The sequence below is a fragment of the Ictidomys tridecemlineatus genome, unplaced genomic scaffold (assembly GCF_052094955.1).
Source record: "Ictidomys tridecemlineatus isolate mIctTri1 unplaced genomic scaffold, mIctTri1.hap1 Scaffold_583, whole genome shotgun sequence".
NCBI classification, from domain to species: domain Eukaryota; kingdom Metazoa; phylum Chordata; class Mammalia; order Rodentia; family Sciuridae; genus Ictidomys; species Ictidomys tridecemlineatus.
The window spans coordinates 41,164-67,751 of record NW_027523944.1 but is presented as its reverse complement, the minus strand read 5'-3'; the positions used below and the strand labels follow the sequence as shown (position 1 = coordinate 67,751).

At 56.1% G+C, this 26,588-nt stretch overlaps 1 pseudogene; it reads left to right on the top strand.

Annotated features, from left to right (window-relative positions):
* Window positions 1-23,275, top strand: part of LOC144374120 (ribosome quality control complex subunit TCF25-like) — a 34,799-nt pseudogene extending 11,524 nt beyond the window's left edge.
* The last annotated feature ends 3,313 nt before the right edge of the window (window positions 23,276-26,588 follow it).

The window sequence follows — 26,588 nt, the reverse complement described above, 5'->3', positions numbered from 1 at the left end:
TGTCGAGGGCGTTTCTCATTCAGGCTCACATGTTCTGTGGCTGCAATTAATGCCTTGGCACCAGGGAAACCTAGGAGGTCCCATTGCAGGGTCCCAATTCTGTGACCCCTTCTTTCCAGTGCTTCGCTTGTTTGGGGTCTTGGGAGTTGCAGGCACCTACTGTGGCTGACTCCTGCCTCTGTGTTGCTGCCCACAGAGTGAGTGCTGTACAGCATGGAGTGTGCCTTCCACCCCCTGTTCAGTCTCACCAGTGGGACATGCCGGCTGGACTACCACAGACCTGAGAACAGGTGAGCTGCCTCTCCTGAGGGCAGCCCTCCCTGTGGGCCTGGGATACTTCTGCAGGCCTCACAGGCCTGTGTCTTGATTCTTAAATCAGTGATGCTTAAGTCAGATTCAGCCTGACAGAGCAGACCTGGGTCTATGCTCTGCTTTATGACATTTCTGTGCTGACCACCTCTGGCATCAGCCCCGAGGCAAGCCTGCATGACCGCAGCAGTCTTCCTGCTGTCCTGTGTGTATTCTTGCTGCTCTGGGCAGCGCTGCTTGGCTGTGGCATGGCCCCCACCTTATGGCCACCATGCCCTGTCTCAGTGCAGCAACGTGGCTGCACCGGGCACTCTGTCTAGACTTTCTCCACTGGTTTCTTTTTCTAGTAAACTCTCAGTTCTAAAAATAAGTCTACAGGATGACTAAAGTCACATAGCTTTATGTACCCAACAGTAGCGCCATTGAAATTTGAAGATAAATTAAGATCATAATTGTAACCGTTTTTAGCTCATTTCCCTTGAATAACAAGTAGCAAACCAAAAGCAAGATAATGATTTCAAAAATTTTGGTTTTCAGGGAGCTGAGGCTGTAGCTCAGTGGCAGAGCTCTTGCCTAGCACATGAGAAGCACTGGTTTGATCTTCAGCAGCACCACATAAAAATAAATAAAATAAAAAATATTCTGTCCATCTACAACAACAACAAAATTTTTTTAATCCCTTTTTTAAAATATTTATTTTTTAGGTGTAGATGGACACAACACAGTGCCTTTTTTAATGTGGTGCTGAGGATCAAACCCGGGTCCCGCCTGTGCTAGCCGAGCGCTCTACAGCTGAGCCACAATCCCAGCCCCAACAACAAAAATTTTTTAAATACTTTCAGTACATTTGTGTGTGTTCAGCTCTTCAGGCACACACAAAGCTTCTCCCCAGACACAAAAGGCATTCGCAGACTCGTATGATGACCTGGACACTGGCGTGGAGCCAGGTGGCTCTCAGAGGCTGCTCTGCTGTTTGCTGCCACTTGAACTCACATGGACCTTTTTGGATGTAGGAGCTTCTACCTGGCCCTCTATAAGCAGATGAGCTTCCTGGAGAAGCGTGGCTGCCCGCGCACCATACTGGAGTTCTGCAAGCTCATCCTAAGGTGAGTGTCCACCAGGGATCCACTCCTGCCAGTCCTCATGGCAGGGGCTTCTGGGCTGCAGAGACCCTAGGCCCTGACATTTTCCTTGCTCTCTTTGCTCTTCCCTCACTGTGCTGTCTGCGAAGCCTTGAGCCACACGAGGACCCGCTGTGCATGCTGCTGCTTGTCGACCACCTGGCCTTGCGGGCCTGGAACTATGAGTACTTGACCCACCTCTTCCAGGAATGGGAGGTAGGTGTGCGCTTGCAGTGTGACTAGTATCCATGGTGAGGCCATGAAGCAGAGCCAGGGTGGGTTCCAGGGGCCTCCTGCCCTTTAGTCTCCCTCAATTCTGCTGTTGAGCAGAATCAGGTCTTTCCAGAGGGAAGCAGCCTGGCATCAGAACCCCAAGATGAGCACACAACTGCATTGAGTGTGCGTGTAGAAATGGTGCTTAGTAATGGACAGTCAGGCAGACCACAGAGCTGGGCATGCTAGGCACAGAAAGGGACAGCCACTCAGTGAGGGAAGTTGTGATGCAGGGCTGACAGGGACCCTAGGTCCTGAGTGTGGGGACGACAGTCTGGGTAGTCATGATTGGTTACATGTTCCAGGTCAGAGTCGCACATAAATGCCACCTGCCATCCTGGGGCCCCCAGACCCAGGAGAGTGGGGTTTGTCTTGGGCTCCACTGAGTGCTATAGAGCATGCACTGTCTTGCTACAGGTGGGGTTTGCTCACAAGTCAAAGCAGCAGTATAGGTGTTTTGGGTCAGGCTCCACGTGTGAAGATCAGTCTCACTTCTCGCTTTAGTGTAGCTGCTGCAAACTGAGTGGGACAAACAGCTGAACAGAGCTTGTCCAGAGGGGGCTCAGGCCTAGGAGGGGAGGAGCGGGAGGAGCCTGTACTTGTTCTACTTTTCTGCTTGAACCTTTCACAGTACATATTTTTCGTGAATAAAGAAATACATTTTTCATAAAAAATAAGTAATGAAAAACAGGTAAATCATTTAAAGTCACATAACTCTTTATACAGTTGGCCAAGAAGTCTCACTTCCAGGGATCTAGTTTACAGAGATTCAAGGAGCTCAGGAGAATGGCTATAAGAAACCCACGGGGTCCCCAGAATCAGCCACAGAAGAATGTTTGTGGTGGTTTATAAGATTACAGAACTCTGTGGAGACGAGCATTCCCTGTTAATGGAAAAGCATGGAGTAGATCATGTCTGTTACATCACACACAGAGAAAGGCGGGGAAATGTTTGAAGAGGGTAGTGACCCCTCTAGGTGGGGGCAGTCATAGCTTGGCTGCCTTCACTCTGGACCCTGCTGTGTGGGGAGAGGGAGTCGCTCCTGTCCCCCACAGTGCTGAGCCTGAGGGGCTCAACAGAGCTCTTTTCCCACTGACGTTGCCCTTCTGCACATTGAAGACCCCCAGGTGGAGCAAGTCCTCCATCCAGGTGTGGGGGTGGCCCGCTTTGTCAGCTCACTGTGGTGCACCTGGTCCTCACAGAGGGCAGGCCCCTCACCTGGCCTCTTGCTCCCTTGTAGGCTCATCGGAACCTGTCGCAGCTCCCAAATTTTGCCTTCTCGGTTCCATTGGCATACTTCCTGTTGAGTCACAGACAGACCTCCCCCAGCATGAGCTCAGCTCTGCCAGAGAGAAGGCCTCCCTCTTGATCCAGCAGGCACTCACCATGTGCCCTGGAGGTAGGTACCACGCTGGCCTGTGCAGTGGTTCTTCCTGAGGGTGGAGACCTGGTCCCAGCCCTGCCTTGTGCTTAAAGAAAGATGTGTTCTCCAGCCAGCCTAAAAACTGCTGATGTTGCAGTTACCTGATTATCCACCTCAGCGGGCCAACTGCACGCCAGCCAGGTGGGAGGGGGCTTTGGGTGAGGGACAAACTGTATGTCCACTAACTTTGCTGTTAGTTACAGGGCAGGAGAGAGATACAGGGTATGCACATTGGTGTTTAGTGTTAGGGAGAGAAACAGCAGCAGAGGGTTGAGCGGGGCCTGGACCTGATCCAGAGGCAGTATGTGGCACGGCCCTGCATTTCCAGGGTGCCCCCCTGCCACACTAGGCCTCTATCTGCACCCAGGGCAAGTCCAGGGGGCTGCTACCTACTCAGGCGGCAGGTAGGGAACCTTCTCCACAAGCACGCAGGAAGTGAACCTCTAGAGGAGGCCGTCCTTGTGCTTGAGGGTAGGAGTGTTTTTTGTGACAGAGGTGTGCACACACTTGGTGACTGCCCCTCTGAGGGGAAGTCCCAGAGTCAGCACTGCTTTGTTGGCTCTGATGAAGCCATGGAGAGGCCCCAGCACTGGGTGGACGCGAGCACAGGCAGACCCACCTGCAGTGTCCAGAGCTCCCTGTCAGGAGCAGAGCCAGCTCACCAACTCAGGGCTCAGCCCATCATCCCAGCAGCCACCTCTGTCCCCTGCCAGCGCACCCCATGTTAATTGTGGTAATGCTGGCATCTTTGCTGATGGTGTCACCAGTGACGCATTTTTTCCAAAGGAGCTGTCAATTGGCTTGGTGTTGTGGCATTTCTGTATCTTCCTCCCTTCTACTAGTGATGGTCTAAAATTTGGGGGCCAACAGAGGTGAGGCAAGAACCTCACCCCCCCACTGGCACCAAGGTTAAATTTGGGGGCCAACAGAGGTGAGGCAAGAACCTCACCCCCCCACTGGTGCTTAGGCCTATCCACAAGCATGGCTGAATGATGGACCAGTAGTCAGTGACGGGTTGATCTGGTTACAGTGGATTCAACCTAAGACAGGAGGCTGACGCCTAGAGGTCAGTTCATCCGATGACGGGTAAGAACCATATGTTGAATTGGACAACCTACCAGGCACGGTCCTAAGCCACATTGCTTGTTGTTTAATTAATCAGAGGGGGGGGAGATGCTGAGGGCCATTACCAAGTAGGAATGACGCATCGAAATTTCCTTGCCAAGCATACCCCATGCTGCTTAGAGGACATTCGATGGGACATTGCATGCATGCTTTAATAAGGTGACCTTGCTCAAGGACCAAGGCGGATCCGGGTTTAGAGCTGATCAGGTTTGAGGAAATAACCGGCTCCTTGAGTTTAAGGCATTGCCAGTTTAAAATAATGGTTTTAGGGAAGTTGGAGGTTATAGATTATTGCTGGGATTAGGGTGTTCCTGCTGCTTGTTCCCGTGAGATTAAAATGGGATTTGGAGATAGCCTCATGGTAGTAGGTGAATTGCGGGTAGACGGGAGAACGCGATTGTCCCTGGACCTGTGTGGAGGCGGTGTGAGAGCGGGAATAAAGAATTGCTGTTTGAACCTGCAAAGGTGTGTGGTGGCTCGTGATTCTGGTGCCAAGCCGAGACCTTGGCAGTCCCCCTTGGGTTTGATGCAACTGGGAGCCCTTGGTAGGCCAGCCAAGGTGGGGGACACAGAGCCACGGGGCCCACGTTGAATAACAGAGCTGCCATGGCTATCCCTCAGGAGAGACCCTACTGCGGCTTGTCCCTGGGAGGCAGTTGGTAGGCCGGCTTTCCCAGCAGCTGCCTCTGGCAGGGTCTCGGCATGTGGGCAGTGTAGGGAAGCCCTGCCTACTCAGCCGGAGAGTACTGCATGGGGACAGTACTAGAACTGGAGGGGCCCTGACCCAGAGGACTGGACACCCAGAGCCCGTGACCATGTGTTGGCCACTGTCCTTACCCTGGGGCCCTGTGGGGTCACCTCCTCCAGGGCACTGGCCGACCCACTCCCATCAGTGTGTCCTAGGGTCTGTTGCTCATGCTTGAAGGGTGATGGCAAGTCTCCCTGAGATGTGGAAGGGCACTTGGAGGACAAGGGTCTGCCTCCAGGGTGCAGAGAGGTACCTGCTCATCCTTTGTGGACCCCCATCCTCAGCCACTCCCCCTGCAGCAGCTCAGAACGCTGGTCAGACTCAAGGACCCCGTGGCCTTGCAGCCTCTGTGACGTCATGACTCCAGTCGTGTCTGTGATCAATGCCCACAGGGCCCCAGGTCCTTGTCCTGGCCACTGAGCACCTGAGCCTCTGCTTCCTCCTGCAGTCCTCATGCTCTTGCTCGAGTACTGCAGTGTGTGGCCCGATGCCACTGTCTCCAATCACCGCTTCTTTGGACCAGATGCTGAGATAAGGTAGAGCCTTGGTGCCCTGCTGGGATAACACCTGGTGGGCATCCTCATCGACTCCTGGGGGCCCTCGCTTACCTTCAGGGCAGTGGAGGGGTGGCAGGTGCGCTCTGCTCCGCAGGGTCAGGGTGTGTGTGTGGCTCTGTCTCCTGGAAACCTGCTTCAGCCTGGTGGCAATCTTGGAGACAGGAAACCCCTGGGGATGTTGGTTACTGTCCCCTAAGGAAGGCCTGGAGTCTGTGTCCACATATGGGTCACCTTACGTCTGAAGAGAAACACTGGTGGGTCAAGTAAATGGCCTCTGGCCTAAGACATGAGTTTCACCTGATGCCTTTTGACAGGAGTGGGCAGCAGGGCTTAAGGTCAGACAGCATGACCCACAGGCACTGGCTGTGGGCAGAGGGTCTCTCGTTGCTGGTATGTTCCACATTCTGCATTGGCACATATCACCTTTTTCATGTTTCTCATAAAAATACAGAGGAGACAGCCAGGTGTAGTGGCACAGCCTATGATGCCAGCAATGCTGGAGGCTGAGGAGGGGGATCCAGCCTCAACAACTCAGCGAGACCCTGTCTCAAAGGAAAAATAAAGGGGGCTGCAGTTGTGGTTCAGTGGTGGAGCACTTGCCTTGAACTTGTGAGGCACTGGGTTTGATCCTCAGTACCACATAAAAATAATAAAATAAAGATATTGTGTCCATTTAGAACTAAAAATATATATAAGATATGAAAAATAAAAAGGCTGGGGATGTGGCTTAGTGGTAGAGTACCCCTGGGTTCAATCCCCAGTACCAGAAATAAACAGAAAACATAAATGAAAGAAAAACATGTTATGGGGGTCCACCCCAGAATCCCTGTCCCCTAGGCAGCCTTCGTCCTCTGCACTTGATCTCTGTAGACACACATGTACACTGAGCAACTCAGTCAGCTGAGGAGCGCAGACAGCACCAATTCAAAGTCCAGACCTGTATACCCTCCCTTCAGGAGGTGAACTATCCATCAGTAGCTGAGAGACAGCCTCTTTTTGCTCCAGAAGGTCCTGCTGGGGGGTCTGCTCACAGGCTTTGCTCCCACAGTCAGGCCCCACCATGGCGCAGGCATTGCTCCCAAAGCCAGCCCTCATCCTGCACCCTGATGCTGCTCCCACAGCCAGCTCCCTATCCCTGACCTTGGCTTTGCTCCCACAGCCAGCCCCCTGCCCTTACGCTGGCCTTGCTGTACCCAGCTCCCCATCCCTGACCTTGGCCTTGCTCCACCCAGTCCCCCATCCCTGACCCTGGTCTTCCTCTCACAGCCAGTCCCCCATCTCTGACCCAGGCCTTGCTCCGACCAGCTCCCGATCCCTGACCCTTGCCTTGCTCCCACAGCCAGCTCCCCATCCCTGACCTTGGCCTTGCTCCACCCAGCTCCCCATCCCTGACCCAGGTCTTGCTCAACAGCCAGCGCACCATCCGTGACCTTGGCCTTGCTACACCCAGCTCCCCATCCACAACTCTGGCCTTCCTCCCACAGCCAGCTCCCTATCCCTGACCTTGGACATGCTCCACCCAGCTCCCCATCCCTGACCCAGGTCTTGCTCCCATAGCCAGTCCCCCATCCCTGACCCAGGCCTTGCTCCACCCAGTTCCCCATCCCTGAACCAGGCTTGCTGCCACAGCCAGCGCCCCGTCCCAGACCCAGTCCTTGCACCAGAGCCAGCCAGCCATCCCTAACCAAGGGCTTGCTCCACAGCCAGCTCCCTATCCCTGACCCTGGCCTTGCTCCACCCAGGTCCCCATCTCTGACCCAGGCCTTGATCCACCCAGCTCTCCATCCCTGATCTTGGCGTTGCTCTGCCCAACTCCCGATCCCTGACCCAGGCCTTGCTCCCACAGCCAGCCCCCTGCCCGGACCCTGGCCTTATTCCCACAGCCAGCGCCCCATCACTAACCCTAGCCTTGCTCCACCCAACTCCCCATCCCTGGCATTGGACTTGCTCTACCCAGCTCCCCATCCCAGACCCAGGCCTTGGTCCCACAGCCAGTTACCCATCCCTGCCCAAGGCCTTGCTCCACCCAGCTCTCCATCCCTGAACCTGGCCTTTCTCCCACAGCCAGTCCCCCATCCCTGACCCAGGCCTTTGTCCACCCAGCTCTCCATCCCTGACCCTGGCCTTGCTCCCACAGCCAGTCCCCCATCCCTGAGGCAGGCCTGGCTCCACCCAGAGCCCCAACCCTGACCCAGGCCTTGCTCCAACAGCCAGCTCCCCATCCCTGACCTTGGCCTTGCTCCACCCAGCTCCCCAACCCAGACCCTGGCCTTTCTCCCAAAGCCAGTCCCCCATCCCTGAATCTGGCCTGCTCCCACAGCCAGTACCCCATCCCTGACCCTGGCCTTGCTCCACCCAGCTCCCCATCCCTGACCCAGGTCTTGCTCCCAGAACCAGCCCCCCATCCCTTACCCAGGCCTTGCTCCACCCAGCTCCTCATCCCTGACCCAGGTCTTGATCCACCCAGCTCCTCATCCCTGACATTGGCCTTGCTCCACATAGCACCTATTCCCTGACAAAAGGCCTTGATCCACCCAGCTCTCCATCCCTGACCCTGGCCTTGCTCCCACAGCCAGTCCCCTATCCCTAACCCAGGCTTTGCTCTACCCAGCTCCGCATCCCTGACCCAGGGCTTGCTCCCACATCCAGCCCCCCATCCCTGAACTTGGCCTTGCTCCACCGAACTCCCATTCCTGTCCCAGGTCTTGCTCCCACAGCCAGTCCCCTGACCTGACCATGGCCTAGTTCCCACACCCAGGTCCCCATCCCTGACCCAGGCCTTGCTCCCACAGCCAGCTCCCATTCCTGACCCTGGCCTTGCTCCACCCAGCTCCTCATCCCTGACCCAGGCCTTGTTCCCACAGCCAGTCCCCCATCACTGACCCAGGCCTTGCTCCCAAAGCCAGTCCCACATCCCTGAACCTGGCCTTATTCCCACAGCCAGTACCCAATCCCTGACCCAGAACTTGCTCCACCTAGCTCCCCATCCCTGACCTAGGCCTTGCTCCACCCAGCTCCCCATCTCTGACCCAGGCTTGCTCCCACAGCCAGCTCTAAATCCCTGACCCTGGCCTTGCTCCACCCAGCTCCCAACCCTGACCCAGGTCTTGATCCACACAGCTCTCCATCCCTGAACTTGGCCTTGCTCCACTCAGCTCCTCATTCCTGACCCAGTCATTGTTGCCACAGCCAGTCCCCAATCCCTGACCCAGGCTTTGCTCCACCCAGCTCCCATCCCTGACCCTGGCCTTGCTCCACCCAGCTCCCCATCAGTGACCCAGGCCTTGATCCCACAGCCAGTCCCCCATCCCTGACCCAGGCCTTGCTCCCAAAGCCAGTCCCACATCCCTGAACCTGGCCTTGTTCCCACAGCCAGTCCCCAATCCCTGACTCAGACCTTGCTCCACCCAGCTCCCATCCCTGACTCTGGCCTTGTTCCACACAGCTCCACATCCCTGACCCAGGTCTTGTTCCACCCAGCTCCCCATCCCTGACCTTGGCCTTGCTCCACCCAGCTCCCCATCTCTGACACAGGCCTTGCTCCCACAGCCAGCCCCCTGCCCTGACCCTGGCCTTATTCCCACAGCCAGCTCCCCATCCCTGACCCTGGCCTTGCTCCACCCAGTTTCCCATCCCTGACCTTGGTCTTGATCCACCCAGCTCCTCATCCCTGACCCAGGCCTAGTTCCCACAGCCAATCCCCCATAAGTGACCCTGGCCTTGCTCCACCCAGCTCTTCATCCTTGACCCTGGCCTTGCTCCCACAGCCAGTCTACCATTCCTGACCCAGGCCATGCTCCACCCAGGTCCCCATCCCTGACCCAGGCCTTGCTCCCACACCCAGCTCCCCATCCCTGATGTTGGCTTTGCTCCACCCAGATCCCATCCCTGACACTGGTCTTGATCCCACAGCCAGCCCCCTGCCCTGACACTGGCCTTGCTCTACCTAGCTCCCCATCCCTGACCCTGGCCTTGCTCCACCCAGTCACCGATCCCTGACCCTGGCCTTCCTCACACAGCCAGTCCCCCATCCCTGACCCAGGCCTTGCTCTGACCAGCTCCCGATCCCTGACCCTGGCCTTACTCCCACAGCCAGCCCCCCATCCCTGACCCAGGCCTTGTTCCACCCAGCTCCCCATTCCTGACCCAGGTCTTGCTCTCATAGCCAGACCCCATCCCTGACCCAGGCCTTGATCTACCCAGCTCCCCATCCCTGACCCAGGCTTGCTCCCACAGCCAGCCGCCCATCCCAGACCCAGTCCTTGCACCACAGCCAGTCGCCCATACCTAACCAAGGCCTTGCTCCACAGCCAGCTCCCCATCCCTGACCCTGGCCTTGCTCCACCCAGGTCCCCATCTCTGACCCAGGCCTTGATCCACCCAGCTCCCCATCCCTGACACTGGCCTTATTTCCACACCCAGGCCCCGATCCCTGACCCAGGCCTTGCTCCCACAGCAACCTCCACATCCCTGACCTTGAACTTGCTCCACCCAGCTCACCATCCCTTACCCAGGTCTTGCTCCCACAGCCAGCCCCCCAACCCTTACCCAGGCCTTGCTGCACCCAGCTCCCCATCCCTGACACAGGATTGCTCCCAAAGCCAGGCCCACATCTCTGACCTTGGCTTTGCTCCACCCAGCTCCCCATCCCTGACCCAGGCCTTGATCCTACAACCAGCCCCCAATCCCTGACCCAAGCCTTGCTCCCACAGCCAGACCCCATCCCTGACCCAGGCCTTGCTCCACAGCCAGCCCCCCATCCCTGATCCACACCTTGCTCCACAGCCAGCTCCTATTCCCTGACCCAGGCCTTGCTCCACCCAGCTCCCCATCTCTGACCCAGGCTTGCTCCCACAGCCAGCTCCCCACCCTGACCCTGGCCTTGCTCTACCTAGCTCCTCATCCCTGACCCAGGTCTTGATTCACCCACCTCCCCATCCCTGACCTTGGCCTTGCTCCTCCTATCTTCTTAACCCCGACCCAGGCCATGTTACCACAGCCAGTCCCCCATCCCTGATCCAGGCCTTGCTCCACCCGGCTCCCCATCCCTGACACTGGCCTTGCTCCCATAGCCAGTCCCCTAACCCTGACCCAGCCTTTGCTCTACCCAGCTCCCCATCCCTGACTCAGGTCTTGCTCCCATATCCAGCTCCCCATCACTGACCTTGGCCTTGCTCCACCCAACTCCCATCCCTGTCCCAGGTCTTGCTCCCACAGCCAGTCCCCTGCCCTGACCATGGCCTAGTTCCAACACCCAGCTCCCCATCCCTGACCTTGGCCTTACTCCACCCAGCCCCCCATTCCTGACCCTGGCCTTGCTCCACAACCAGCTACTCAATCCTGACCCAGGCCTTGCTCCACCCAGCTCCCCATCTCTGACTCAGGCTTGCTCCCACAGCCAGCTCTAAATCCCTGACCCTGGCCTTGCTCCACCCAGCTCCCAACCCTGATCCAGGTCTTGATCCACACAGCTCCCCATCCCTGACCTTGGCCTTGCTCCACCCAGCTCCTCATCCCTGACCCAGGCCTTGTTCCCACAGCCAGTCCCCAATCCCTGACCCAGGCTTTGCTCCACCCAGCTTCCATCCCTGACCCTAGCCTTGCTCCATCCAGCACCCGATCCTTGACCCAGGCCTTGATCCCACAGCCAGTACCCCATCCCTGACCCATGCCTTGCTCCACCCAGCTCCCCATCCCTGACCCAGGCCTTATTCCCACAGCCAGTCCCCCATCCCTGACCCAGGCCTTGATCCCACAGCCAGCCCCCCATCTCTGATCCAGGCCTTTCTCCACCCAGCTCTCCATCCCTGACCCTGGCCTTGCTACCACAGCCAGTCCCCCATCCCTGAGGCAGGCCTGCCTCCACCCAGTGCCCCAACCGTGACCCAGGCCTTGCTTTCACAGCCAGCTCCCCATCCCTGACCTTGGCCTTGCTCCACCCAGCTCCCCAACCCAGACCCTGGCCTTGCTCCCAAAGCCAGTCCCCCATCCCTGAACCTGGCCTTGCTCCCACAGCCAATACCCCATCCCTGACCCTGGCCTTGTTCCACCCAGCTCCCCATCCCTGACCCTGGCCTTGCTCCACCCAGCTCCCGATCCGTGACCCAGGTCTTGCTCCCAGAACAAGCCCCCCATCCCTTACCCAGGCCTTGCTCCATCCAGCTCCCCATATCTGACACAGGATTGGTCCCAAAGCCAGCCACCCATCTCTAAACTTGGCCTTGCTCCACCCAGCTCTCCATCCCTGACCCAGGCCTTGATCCCACAGGCAGCCCCCAATCCCTGACCCAAGCCGTGCTCCACCCTGCTCCCCATCCATGACCCAGGCTTGTTCCCACAGCCAGCTCCCCATCCCTGACCATGGCATTGCTCCACCCAGCTCCTCATCCCTCACCCAGGTCTTGATCCACCCAGCTCCTCATCCCTGACCCAAGCCTTGCTCTACCCGGCTCTCCATCCCTGACCCTTGCCTTGCACCCACAGCCAGTACCCTACCCCTAACCTAGGCTTTGCTCTATGCAGCTCGGCACCCCTGACCCAGGTCTTGCTCCCACATCCAGCTCCTCATCCCTGACCATGGCCTTGCTCCACTGAACTCCCATCCCTGTCCCAGGTCTTACTCCCACAGCCAGTCCCCTGACCTGACCATGGCCTAGTTCCCACACCCAGCTCCCCATCCCTGACCTTGGCCTTCCTCCACCCAGCCCGCAATCCCTGACCCTGGCCTTGCTCCACGCAGCTCCCAACCCTGACCCAGGTCTTGATCCACACAGCTCCCCTTCCCTGACGCTGGCCTTGCTCCACCTAGCTCCTCATCCCTGACCCAGGCCTTGTTCCCACAGCCAGTCCCCCATCCCTGACCCAGGCCTTGCTCCCAAAGCCAGTCCCACATCCCTGAAAATGGCCTTGTTCCCACAGCCAGTCCCCAATCCCTGACCCAGGCCTTGCTTCACCCAGCTCCTCATCCCTGACCCAGGCGTTGTTCCACCCAGCTCCCCATAAGTCACCCAGGCTTGCTCCCACAGCCTACACTCAATCCCTGACCCTGGCCTTGCTCCACCCAGCTCCCAACCCTGACCCAGGTCTTGATCCACACAGCTCCCCATCCCTGACCTTGGCCTTGGTCCACCCAGCTCCTCATTCCTGACCCAGGCCTTGTTCCCACAGCCAGCCCCCAATCCCTGACCCAGGCTTTGCTCCAAGCAGCTCCCATCCCTGACCTGGCCTTGCTCCACCCAGCTCCCCATCCCTGACCCAGGCCTTGCTCCACCCAGCTCCGCATCCCTGACACAGGCTTGCTCCCAATGCCAGCCCCCCATCTCTGACCTTGGCCTTGCTCAGCCAACTCCCCATCCCTGACCCAGGCCTTGATCCCACAGCCATCCCTGATCCAGGCCTTTCTCCACCCAGCTCTCCATCCCTGACCCTGGCCTTGCTCCCACAGCCTGTCGCCCATCCCTGAAGCAGGACTAGCTCCACCCAGTTCTCCAACCCTGACCCAGGCCTTGCTCCCACAGCCAGCTCCTTATCCCTGACCTTGGTCTTGCTCCCACAGCCAGTCCCCCATCCCTGACCCTGGCCTTGTTCCACCCAGCTCCCCATCCCTGATGCTGGCCTTGCTCCACCCAGCTCCCCATCCCTGACCCAGGTCTTGCTCCCAGTGCCAGCCCCCCATCCCTGACAAAGGCTTGCTCCCAAAGTCAGCCCCCCATCTCTGACCTTGGCCTTGCTTCACCCAGCTCCCCATCCCTGACCCAGGCCTTGATCCCACAGCCAGCCCCCAATCCCTGACCCAGGCCTTGCTCCACAGCCAGCCCCCCATCCCTGACCCAGGCCTTGCTCTACCCAGCTCCCCATCCCTGACCCAGGCTTGCTCCCACAGCCAGTCCTTCATCCCTGACCCTGGCCTTATTCCACAGCCAGCTCCCCATCCCTGACCCTGGCCTTATTCCACAGCCAGCTCCCCATCCCTGACCTTGGCCTTTCTCCTCCCAGCTCCCCATCCCTGACCTTGTCCTCGCTCCACCCAGCTCCCTATCCCTGACCCAGGCCTTGTTCCCACAGCCAGTCCTTCATCCCTGACCCTGGCCTTGCTCCCACAGCCAGTCCCCCATCCCTGACCCTGGCCTTGCTCCCACAGCCAGCTTCTCATCCCTGACCCTGGCTTTATTCCCACAGCCAGCTCCCCATCCCTGACCTTGGCCTTGCTCCATCCAGCTCCCCATTCCTTACCAAGGCCTTGTTCCCACAGCCAGTCCCCCATCCCTGACCCAGGCCTTGCTCCACCCAACTCTCCATCCTTGACCCTGGCCTTGCTCTACAACCAGTCTCCCATCCCTGATGCAGGCCTTGCTCCACCCAGCTCCCCATCCCTGACCCAGGCCTTGCTCCCACACCCACCTCCCCATCCCTGACCTTCGCTTTGCTCCACCCAACTCCCATCCCTGACCCTGGTCTTGCTCCCCCAGCCAGTCCTCTACCCTGACCATGGCCTAGTTCCCACTCCCAGCTCCCCATCCCTGACTTTGGCCTTGCTCCACCCAGCCCCCCATCCCTGACCCTGGCTTTGCTCCCACAGCCAGCTCCCCATCCCTGACCTTGGCCTTGCTTTACCCAGGTTCCCATCCCTGATCCTGGCCTTGCTCCCACAGCCAGCCCCCCATCCCTGACCCAGGACTTGCTCCCACAGCCAGGCCCCTGCCCTGACCCTGGCCTTATTCCACAGCCAGCTCCCCATCCCTGACCCTGGCCTTGCTCCACCCACCTCCCCATCCCTGACCTTGGCCTTTCTCCTCCCAGCTCCCCATCCCTGACACTGGCCTTATTTCCACACCCAGCCCCCGATCCCTGACCCAGGCCTTGTTCCCACAGCCAGTCCTTCATCCCTGACCCTGGCCTTGCTCCCACAGCCAGTCCCCCATCCCTGACCCTGGCCTTGCTCCCACAGCCAGCTTCTCATCCCTGACCCTTGCCTTATTCCCACAGCCAGCTCCCATCCCTGACCTTGGCCTTGCTCCACCCAGTCCCCCATCCCTGACCCAGGCCTTGCTCCACCCAACTCTCCATCCCTGACCCTGGCCTTGCTCTACAACCAGTCTCCCATCCCTGATGCAGGCCTTGCTCCACCCAGCTCCCCATCCCTGACCCAGGCCTTGCTCCCACACCCAGCTCCCCATCCCTGACCTTGGCCTTGCTCCACCCAGCTCCCATCCCTCACACAGGTCTTGCTCCCACAGCCAGTCCTCTGCCCTGACCATGGCCTAGTTCCCACTCCCAGCTCCCCATCCCTGACCTTGACCTTCCTCCACCCAGCTCCCCATCTCTGACCTTGGCCTTGCTCCACCCAGCTCCCATCCATACCCAGGTCTTGCTCCCACAGCCAGTCCCCTGCCCTGACCATGGCCTTTTTCCCACACCCAGCTCCCCATCCCTGACCTTGGCCGTGCTCCACCCAGCCCCCCATCCCTGACCCTGGCCTTGCTCCCACAGCCACCCCCCTGCCCTACCCAGCTGGTGAGTCTGTACCTCGGGCGGTGGCACTTCCTCTGGAAATAGCCTGCCACCATGAGCTGGCTGGAGGAAAATGTTCGCGAGGTTCTTCAGGCAGTGGACGCTGGGGACCCCACTGTGGAGGCTTGTGTGAACAGGTGAGATGCTGGGTATTCGTGCAGGTCAGCCCCTCCTGCCCTCTCTGGGCACCCTCTGATGTTAGATGCTGTGGGCCAGAGTGGTTTCATGTCTACTGCTGCTGGCATAGCCCTGCTCTCCTGTGGGTGAGCATGTAGACCCCAAGGCTGCTACCACTGTCCAGGTGGGATTGAAGGTGTGGCATGGGTCTGCCCATATTCTGTCCTGCCTACTGCTGTGCGCCTGGTTCTCACATCTGCTATAGCAGGTGCCAGGCTCACACCTGCTGGCAGAGATAGCAGCAAGCAGCAGCCCTGGCCCACTTCCACCCATGGTCTGGCCTTTGGCCCTGTTAGCATTGTAGTCTGGGACTGCTGTGGCCAGGCTGGGTAGTACAGTGAGGACTCTGTGGTCTGTGCTGGCCAGGAGTCTCCCCTAACTGCCCAGAGGAAGCCCTCTGCTGTTTAAGTAAAATTGAAGAAATGATGGGAGAGTGGGGGCCCTGGAACCCTGGCCCTCACAGCCAATATTCACTGTGCACTCATCTGTTCTCCACACTAGAGGGGATGTTTTAATGGGCAGGAGCACGTTCTGCTGCCTGTGAAGCTTCTCTGCCCCACCCTATCCAGCAGGGGCAGGCCCTGTGCCGCAGCTGTAGTGACACTCGGGTCCTTCAGAGACTCACTCAGCACACCATGGACTGACTGTCTGGCTGTCTGGGGGTGAAGCTGGAGATCCTTGGGAGATGGAGACCTGCCAGGGAGGAAGGGCTTAGCAGTTTTCAGGGTGGGCACTGGTTAATCTGCTGCTGTTTGCCCTGGCCTCAGGTGGAAGATGCTCTACCAGCGTGCACCCAGAAACATCCATCGCCATGTGATCCTCTCGGAGATCAGGGAGGCTGTTGCTGCGCTTCCCCCGGTAAGGAGGATGGCGTAATGGTGGGCTGTGTGACCGTTCCCCTCCTGCTCCTGGCAGCCCACAGGCAGGACGGTGGGTGAGGCCAAAGGGGGTATATGTACCTTCCCTCAGCCTACTGGGGTGCTGGTCAATCCAGGAGCAGCTGGACCCATAGTCTTGGCCCCACTTGCCTTGCTGGTGGCCAGGCCTGCATGCAACACTGCTGAGAGCAGGCTGCTGCTGTGGGGAAACCTCAAGGGCACCACAGGTATGTAGGAAGAGGCAGGTCAGGGCGGCCAGGACAGGGGGTCCCTTGGGGCCCTCGACACCACTAATTTACCTAAGCTGCTCTGCTGATCCTTAGGACAGCACTGCCAACCTCTTCTGGCCAGGAAGGCTTGTTCTGATGAGTAGTGACAGTGTGGTGCTGGCGGGAGAGGGTAGAGAGGCCCGACAGGGCTGTGCCGGCTTTGTGTGACTTGTGGTTCAGCCCGTGCTGTGTGGCTTGGGCACCACAGTGAGTTTGATCATGGAATGCGTGGGCACTTCCTGTGTGCCTGACCTTTCCCACCATGCCTCTGCCCAGGGGCAGAAAGCCAAGCCCATTCCCTTTCTCTGTTGAGTGACCTGCCCCAGAAGGCTCTAGCATCACTGTTTCTCCCCTTTCTAAAGGATGTGACCACACAGTCTGTGACGGGGTTTGACCCTCTGCCTCCCCTGGATACCATCTACTCCTACGTCAGACCAGAGAGGTAATGCCCTCACCCCCACTGTGCTTGTGCAGACCCAGGTCAGTGCCTCAGGGCTCCCCGGGGCTCGATGCCCACCGAAGGCAGCCCAGAAGGCCAGCGGTCAGCCACAGGGAAGAGGGAGCAGCAGTGACACTCAGGACACAGCTGCCTTTGCACATATCCACCCAACTCTGAGCGTTTCTTTCCAGATTTTGTAGCAGGTACTAGAAACGCAGTGGGAAGCAGAATAAGAAGCCACTCGGCCTGTGGTCAGCTGCCGTGGTAGGAACAGATGAGAATTGTAGAACCTAGAGATAAGGGTAAGGTCCAAAGTGCACCGAGTGATACCCAGAGCAGCAGGAAGGCAGCAAGAAGGCCCGTGAGGCTGGGCAAGGAGAGTGGGTTGGTGGGACAGAAAATGACAAAGAAACACATCAGAGCCCGCCTACAGGCTGCCCCCAGAGTGTGGGCAGCTTTCAGAGCCAACAAGAGCCCTTTCACCTTTACTTCTGGTGTTAGGGCCACACTCAGGGCTGAGACCAGGAGGATCACAAGTTCAAGGCCAACAGCTTAGCAAGACCCTTTCTCAAAATCAAAAGGGCCAGGGTTTAGCTCAGTGGCAGAGCACTAGCCTAGTATGTGTGACCTGGGTTCCATCCTGGCAGGGGAAAAATGTGCTGAGGAGCTGCTTGTCTGGGGTAAGCCCCAGAGCTGCTGGCAGCCCTCCCTTTTAAGGCAGGCTGCCTTCCAGCCCCACCTTTCCCCACCAACTTTGTAGAAGTTATAATGGGACTGTGTGTTCACAGTGAAGCCCATTGTGTCAAGTTCCCCAGTAGCTCAGGAGGAGGTCATTAGTCAGCGGTACAGAGGCACCTTGCTCTGCTCTCTGCCCACATGGGCTTTATCCTCCTCAGAGCATGGGTGTGGCCCTGGCATCCAGCAGACAGTGGCCGTGGCGTCCCCTGCCTGTGGCTCTGTTCTCTGCTGGCCTGGTGCTGAAGGAAGTGTGCACCTGCGGCCCTTTTCTGTTTTGTGGTGCTGGAGATTGAACCTGGATGCTCTACCCCTGAGCTGCAGCCCCAGCACTTTTTTAAATGTTGGGGCCATCTTGCTGATTTGCCCAGGTTGGCTTTGAACTCATGATCCGCCTACCTCAGCTTCCCAAGTCACTGGCACAGGCATGGCCACCACGCCCAGTGAGACTGCAGTTCTTCTTGGAAACAAGGCCTGTCCATGGCAGAGGACAGGCTGGCTGTGGTCATTTCACAGACTAGGCTCCTTGAAGAGCCACCCCCGGGCCCCTTCCTTTCCTTCCCAGTTGTCCTTGGGTGTCCATGGCCCCTCCCCAAGCTGGATCCTGACCTGCGTTGGGAGGAGTCAAGGGGAGTCTAGCTTTGTTTTATGACTTCTCTTGACTTCCTGTTTCAGGTTAAGTCCTGTCAGCCATGGAAACATGGTTGCCCTCTTCTTCTGGTCACTGTTGCCAAATTACACTGTGGAGGTAGGTTGGGCACGTCTCAGCTTCTGTGCTGAGTGGTTCAAGCCAGTCATCTGCATGCAGATGTCCAGCGTCAGCACCATGCTGGGCAGTGCAGGAGCAGGCCCGACAGATCCTGGGAGCCGCAGGGCTGCTCGGCCCCCTGCCTCGCACTGGCCTGGGTAGACATGTGCCTTTGGTTTTTCAGAGCTTCATGTCCTCGACAGGGACCTGAGGAGGGTCCAGGTCCCATGCTGGGGTGCAGGCTGCCATGGCTTGATGACGCATCTCCCTGCTTGGGCCCCAGGTCCCCAGTCCCAGCACAGAGAGGCCCTGCTCAGACATGTCTCGCTGCTGCAGGGGGAGAGGCCAGAGGAAGGAGTGCCTGGGGGTCTGAACCACAACCAAGGCTTGAACCGGTTGATGCTGGCTATACGAGACATGATGACCAACTTCCACTTCAATGACCTGGAGGCGTCGCAGGAGGACAACCCCGAGGGGGAGGGGGACTGGGACTGAGCCACTTAGGCTGCTGCACCCAGCACTGTGTAATTGTGTTCCTGATTCTGTTCTGGTCTGGATTGACCAGTCCCCTGAAGTAGAAGTGTGGGATGTACCGTCTGCCATGTCTTCTGTTCCCTGCAAACATGGATGGGTTTCTTCCCTGCTGCGGGGGCTCCTCCTCCAACACTCAACTCCACCTCAGCACTCAGGAGTCCAGAGCCAGCCCTGGCCCATGTGCGGCCCACACCAGAATCTGGAACACAGGGCTCCAGGGGGATCCCTGGTGGTGTGGGATCTCCAGGCTTGTATTGAGAAGAGATGTCTACATGGCTGGCCTTCAGGCCACAGCCCAGTTCTTTTCGAGCAGTTGGGGATAATGTGGGGGGGTCCCTCAGCTGGACACTGCAGCCTCTCCAAACTTTCGAGTTTTGAACTTTCTGAGCACACATTCTACCTTGGAGCTACAGCCCCAGCCCGGTACTGTATTAGGAAACTGGAGGGCTGAGACAAAGCTGAGGGGTAGAGCACTGGGCTGGCATGTACAAGGCTCCGGACCCCATCCCCAGCATAGGAGGGAAGGAAGGCAGGAGGGAGAGGAGGAGACAGGGAGAGAAGGAAGGAAGCTGGGAAGCTTCAGGGGCAGTGTCCGGAGGTGAAGGAGAAGCCCAAAAAGCAAGTTTAGGAAGAAAGTTGTTGAGGGTAGATTGGGGGTATAGGAAAAGTTAATGGACATTTGTTCTGGGGATAACTGGGAGCTCCAATAAGACCCCTAGGTTGGCTCACAGCTGGCCACACAGCCAGGGCACACCAGAGCCTCAGTGTCATTGTGCCTAACCACTGGAGGGACAGATCATGTGACCCAAGACAGGCATGTTGGCCACACCTGTAATCCTGTAATCCCAGCAACTGTGGAGGCTGAGGTCAGGGCTAGGGATGTAACTCAGGGATACCATGTTTTTCAGTCCCTAGTAACCAACAGAGGAATATCCTGTCTAGTTCTGGAAGGGTCAGGAAATTGAGGGGTTGTGAACTGTGCCAGTTCTCTCCTGGGCCCCCTTCACAGTGCTGATCTTCTGCCCCAAGAGGGGCCATGAAGAGGCACAGTCCCAAATTTCAATGTTGGCCTAACGGGGTTTGGTAGGGGATTGCACCCATCTTCAAGTTGGGCAGCACCCAAGCTTCCACAGCTGGGGTGGTCTGTGGGGGCAATGTACTGAGAAAGGGTTTGTTCTCTGAAAATGACAGGCAAGCAGGGTACCTTTCCTCTTCCTGCCTTCAATCCAGATATGTGATATCTGGAGCCGCAGCAGTGATCCTGCATCCAGGAGCCAGGGAACTCTGAAATGGATGGCCAGCACTCTAGCATTAAAGCAGAGAGAAGGGCCCTGGGCTCGAGGGACCCGCTCAGCTGCAGGCCTGCTTCCTGAGGCCCTGAGCCCACAGCACCTCATGGTGCACTTGGGCTTAAGCAGTGCTACAGCTGAGCACGCTTCTAGAGTTGCTCACATCTCTGAACAGCCATGAAGGCCTAGCTGCCAAGCAGGCCTGGCTCGTCTTTGGACCACTTGGCCTCAGCAGGAGGACCTGTGTGATGGGCAGGGTGGCTGACCAGCTGTGGCCTTTCTCACCGAGCTAGACAAGGTGGGCACCCAGGAGCAAACCTCCCTGTCACCTTCCAGACAGGGACTTCATAGGAGGCTGACATTGCCAAGATGTGGCCAACGCCCTTCCTGAGAAGCTGTGCTTGAGCATGAGGGTCAGGTAGTGGCCCCACTCTCCCCGTGTGGGGAAGGCCTGTCAATCCTCAACACCACATAAAAATAAAAAATAAACATATTGTGTCCACCTAAAAAAATAATAAAAAATAAATATTTAAAGAAGAAGGCACCTCCTCTGAAGTCCCTCTGCAGTGCTCAGGCAGGTGCTGGTCTGGGCTGCAGACCCTCAGCCCTGGTGTGTCACCTCCTCCTCTTACCCCACAGGTCAGAGTGGGGCCGGCAACAACTGGGCCAAGGGCCACTACATGGAGGGCGCAGAGCTGGTGGACTCGGTCCTAGATGTGGTGCACAAGGAGTGCGAGAACTGCGACTGCCTGCAGGGCTTCCAGCTGACCCACTCACTGGGCGGCGGCATGGGCTCGGGCATGGGCCCGCTGCTCATCAGCAAGGTGCGAGAGGAGTACCCTGACCACATCATGTGTGGCATGGGTCTGCCATGGTGCCCTTCTCTCTTGCATAACCTCCCAGCTTTGGAGTGCAGGAAGCCCGTCTGAAGGTGAAGATATTCTGCCCCTGACAAGTTGCATCTTCCAAAGAAGGCCACAGACGGGCTTCCACACCACAGGCCAGGCCACAGCCCTGCCACTCTCACCAAGAGAGTCTAACCCCTTCCTCTAGAACTCAGAATGGCCTTTTGTAAGAATAGCTGCAAAAACAAAACAACAACAAATACACCAAAGAGAATGTGTACGGAGCTCCAGGTTGGGGTCCCCATCTGGGATAGGCACGTCTGGGTGGACATGATAAAAGGGTTCCTGTTTGATGCCAGTGGTTTGGGGTGGCCTTCTGGGTTAGTCAGCTTTTCCTCCCAATGACCAAAATGTCCAAGAAGAATTTTGAGGAGGAAAAGTTCATTTTGTTTCATGGTTTCAGGGTTCAGTCCCTGATCGGTCAACTCCATTGCTCTGGACCTGAACTGAGGCAGGACATCACGGAGGAAGGGCCTAGCAGAGGGAAGCCAGGAAGGAGAGAGAGGGCAGGAGGAGCTTGGAACAAGATCTACAACTCTCCAGCCCTGCCCCACCGGGCTAGTTATCACCAGGAGCCCATCAAATTGCTAATCTGACTAGGTCACCATTTTACAATCAAATCATCCATCTCACCTCCTGCAGACCTCATGTGCATACCATAACAGCTGCTATATGGGGATGGACAGCCACTTTGTGCAGAAAGGAAAAGCAGAATTATAGTTTGTTTTTCAAAGTTAAAGCAGAAGGGACTTCCTCATCACGAACACAACTGGTGTGGTGAGGCTCCAGAAAACTGTCCTAGTCTCAGGTTCAGTTGTGTTGTGTGGATCTGTTTTGAGCAGGCATGTGGAGTTACTCGTGAGCTTAGCCCCCTCCCCTAAGACAATCACCTCCTATAACTTTCTTTTCTTTTTTGAGATATGGTCTCCTTGTGTTGCCCAGGCTGGTCTTGAACCCCTGGGCTCAAGAGATCCTCCCTCCTCAGTCTCCTGAGCAGCTGAGACTACAGGTCAGAACCACCACCACAGCATTTTTGCAATTTTAATGTAACATCAGCAGTGTCTTTTTAAGTGGTGAAGAAGAAAGAACTCCAAGTACCACACCATAACAAACAGGTGGGTGGGTCACAACTCTATGTGGGGAGAGAAGATCCAATTGCAACTGGTGAATGGAATGTACCAGTTCTGATGCCACGCAGGATCTGGGCTAAGTCAAGGCACCCTTCTACACAGCTCTGCCCCAGCACAGCTGCCTCCGCCCCCGTGCTGAGTGGAGCTCAAGTGCCGTTTGGTACACTCAAGCACATGGACAGCTCACTCCTGGTCACTGCGAGTGAAGGATATGGACAACAGGCCTCAGGGAACTTCCCTTACTGTCCCCCACCTGCCCTCCTGCCCTGTCCTAAATGAGCTGGCCACCAGAACTCCTTCCACGACCTGGCGGTGCTAAGCCCTATAAAACCCAGCCCTTTATTGCGGCCTGCCACAAATTTCCCCTCAGAAGTATGGTCCATGGAGGTCTGCCTCCATTCTCTTCTTCTTTTTGTATTCTTCCATGTGCTTTCAGTGAGAGTGGTGGCCAAGAGGGGTGGGGACAGAGAGCACCTCTGTTCCTCTTCTCTTCTGTTCCCACTCACTGCAGGTCAGATGGGTGTCCAAAAGGGACTGATGTAGCTGCCACACTGTACAACTCCAGGTGGTCATAACTGAAGGAGAGAAGAGTGCCCCTGGAGTTGCACATGCACAAACTGTGCCGCTGCCTGCAGTCTGGGAGAATGGTAGCTCAAAGATGGTGAAGAGGCAGCTGGGCATCTCTCATCTGCACCCGTGACTGAAATGCCTTTGACTAGTTCTGCTTTGATAAATCTGCTTCCAAGATAAAGAATGACCACTTTTCCACAGAGCTTTCTCTTTGTGAAGCTCTCTCCTAGGACTGTACACATACACCTCCCTGAACCTTCCCAACCTGCGCATGCTGCCCTGAGCAACTTTGGTCTGTCTCCCAGAGTTCCCAACACACCATAAATAAACAGACCATCAGAGAGGCCAGTGGAGCTTTACCCTGCTGCCATACAACAGGAACGAGCTTGACTCCTCTTTACTAGCTTGAGATACACTGTTTTGGCTGACCATATGTAAGTCCCCTCCTTCTGACCCAAACTGCAAGAATCCTGGACATGCTGACCACAGCTTCTGTGAGTGAGTCCCCCAATAAATTGTGCTCTGTACTACCCTAGACCTGGCTGCCTCTTTGTGGTCTTCTGACACCTCCTGGACAGTTCTCCCACTACAGGACTCAGTTTTTCCTTTGTCTGCATTTCACAGAGAATATGAGTAGGCTCTTTGCTATCTTGTCCTGAGTCTTGGTGAAGGTTGTGTGTCTCCCCTCTGGGCTTACAGTGGCCAAACATCTGCTTCCTCCAGAGCACCTTCACCAATAAGAGCTGCAGCTTTGCTCCTATGGCCGAGGTGAGCCAGTACTCCTTGGCCACCTGTGCCTTTATTGTTCTGATTTTGAGACCAATCACTTCCTACCCCCTTACCCACCCTTCAGACCCACAAGCACCAGTGTATAGTGTGGGCTATGTGACAGGATGGAGAAGGGTCAGGGAGGGGAACCTGGCACCTACTAGCCCTCTCAGACATCTCTGTCTCTTGCAAAATTTCCCCCTCTGGGGGACTTCACCTAGCATTGTACTAGTGCTCCCCTCCTCCAGTGGGTGGCCATGGCCATTATTACCCATGGAAAACTGTAGCCCTGATGCTGACCTTTTCCATTCTTAGGAGCAGGATGATTGTCCGAAAACGAAGATTAACGAAAACAGAAAACACTGGGCTCACCAAGGTCACACTCAGAGTTAACTGAAACTGGCCAGCATGTCTCAGAAAGGGGGAGAATAAGTGTCCAGGCCCTCCTGGCATCCCTGCCGTAGCCACCTGGATTACCCCTGACTGCAGGGTAGGCGGAACCCAGGGGAGTCTTCACCTACAGACAGTGGCTTTTAGAGAGGGGAAGGTGGGGGAGAGCTAGCAGACAGAACTGAAAAGAGGAAGGAGGCTTCTGAAAACAGGAGCATAAATGGGGTGGGGGTAGGAGGGATGGGGTTCATAGGTTTGGGACCACCTGGCTCTTGGAGAGAAAATGTACACACTTTGTGAAATATCCCTTTCCTACCTGTTCTGATCCATTCTCCATGAATCAGCATCAGAGGGATTTGTGGGTTTTTTTTTTGTATTGAGAATTGGATCCTAGGGTGCTTTATATTGAGCCATATCCCATGTCCTTTTTCATTTTGAAACAGGGCTTTGCTAAGTTGCTGATGCTGACCTCAAACTTGTGATCCTCCTTCCACAGCCACCCAAGTAGCTGGGATTACAGGCATGGCCACCACGCTGAGCTTCACATAATTTTTTAAAAATAAAGTCATAATGGGGTGATGTGGTGCACACCTATACCCACAGCTACTTGGGAAGATAAAGTGGAAGAATCCCATTAGAGGTCAGTCTGGGCCACTTAGTGAGACCCTGTCTTAAAATGAAAAATAAAATTAAAAGGGTTGGGGGTTTAGCTCAGTGGCAGAGTGACCCTGAATTCAGTCCAAAGTACTAAACCAGTCAACCATGCCACTTTACCAGACTCTTCCAGCAGAGACAATGACGACAGTGATGTTAAAGACACTGAGAGTGACCAGATGCCAGTAAGAATGGCATAACCACAATGAGAGAATTTTTAAGTTTCTTAGAAAATTGAACACACTCCATATGATCTACCTATTCTGCTGCTGAGCATTTTGCCTAGGAGAAATAAAGGCGTATGTCCACACAAAGACTTGCACACAAATGTTCTAGCAGTTTTATTTGTAATATCAAACAGTGGCAACAGCCCAGATGTTTATCAATAGCAATTAAAAGAGTCAACAACTGCTCCCTGCACAACATGAATGAGTCTCAAAGTAACTACTGAGTGAAAGAAGTTACACAAAAATAAGTACGTACTGTATGAATCCATTTCTAGGAAATTCTAGAAAAGGCAATATAGTGACAGAAAGTAGAACAGTGGTTGTCTGTAGATAGGGGCAGAAAAGGGCACAAAGAACATTTGAAGGCAACAAAAATTAGGTTTTCTACCTTATTTGTGATAATAATTTCTCAGGTTCACATATATGTCAAAATGCATCAAATTGAATACTTATAATGTGCAGTTTATTATATGCCAATTGTATCTCAATAAAGAAGAGATAATAGATTTCAGAGGCTTCCATCCCACAAGTCAAAGCCAACATGTCTATAGCTGGCCCATCATCCCTCCATCTTAAGCCCTGTCCTCCCGCCTTCTCTTGGCACAAACTCTAGCTGCAGAAGCTGCTTTTGGCTCCACAAGCACACCATGCTGCCAGCTCCTCAAGGCCTCTGTGTTGGCAGTTTCTCTTCTGGATGCTTCTCTCCTGCTTACCCTTGGGATCTTGACTGGAGAATCTGGTCTTCTAGCCCCTCATCCCAAGTGCCACCTCCTCAACCTTCTTGGTGCTCAATACATCCCTGATTAGTTTGCTTCTTTGCTTATTGTCTGTCTGCCCTCCTGGGTTCTGGGATCTTGTCTGTCTTCTCAGCACCATATTCTGGTGCTCAGTCAGAACATGGTACACAGTTGGTGCTCAATAAATGCATTGTTGAATGAGTGGAGCTATGGTCATGACATATACTAGAGAGAGGCGGACCTTAAATTGTGAGTCAAGTATGGGGTCGTCTTTGCTCTCCTTAGAGCTGGACCAGGACCCACTACTTGCACAAACACAGGCTCAGGTCAACAGTTGGTACTAATATGTGGTTATGGAATGGGCTGCCTGCTAAGCGCACTGTCTTCCTCTCAGCCCAGGCCTTGCCTGGGCATTCAACCCTTCTTCAGTCCAGGGCCCAGGACCAGTGAAGGAAGACAATAGATAGCTCGCCTGCAGCTCCTAGCTTCTGGTGGTAGTGGGAGGACAGACAATAAATGAAAACACACAAGATGGGGGCACCAGTCAGTGCTGGAGCTGAGCATGAGGGAAGGACACCAATACAGGAGGAAGCCGTGGAGAAGCCTTGGAAGCCAGGGCTGAGGGTGCGGCCTGGCCTGTTGGGAATCAAGGAGAGAGACTGGCGAGGGAGCCCTGAGGTGGAATCTGGAACAGGCTTCTTTCTCCCAGGATGGCTTTGGCTGCTGAGCTGAGAATGGACTTGGGAGGAAAGGGGTTGGGGACAGGTGCAGCTGCCATTAAGGGTGGTACAGCTTTGAAGAGGCTGAGTGCCCACTTGGACATGTTGAGTGTGAATGGCTTATCAGACATCCCAGTGATGTTAAGAAGAGCACTGGATGTCAGCCTCCGAGTCATGAGGAGTGAGTGAGGCATCACTGGGGAGCCATTGACAGAGTTGTTTCTTAGAGTCACCTGCTGAAGGCATCCAGAAAAGGAGTGAGCAAGCACAGAAGGGGTAAAAGGATCCAGGGCAGAGTCAGAGCACTTCAGGGTCAAGAAGCAGGAGACCTGAAGGAGCAGCTGGTAGGGTGG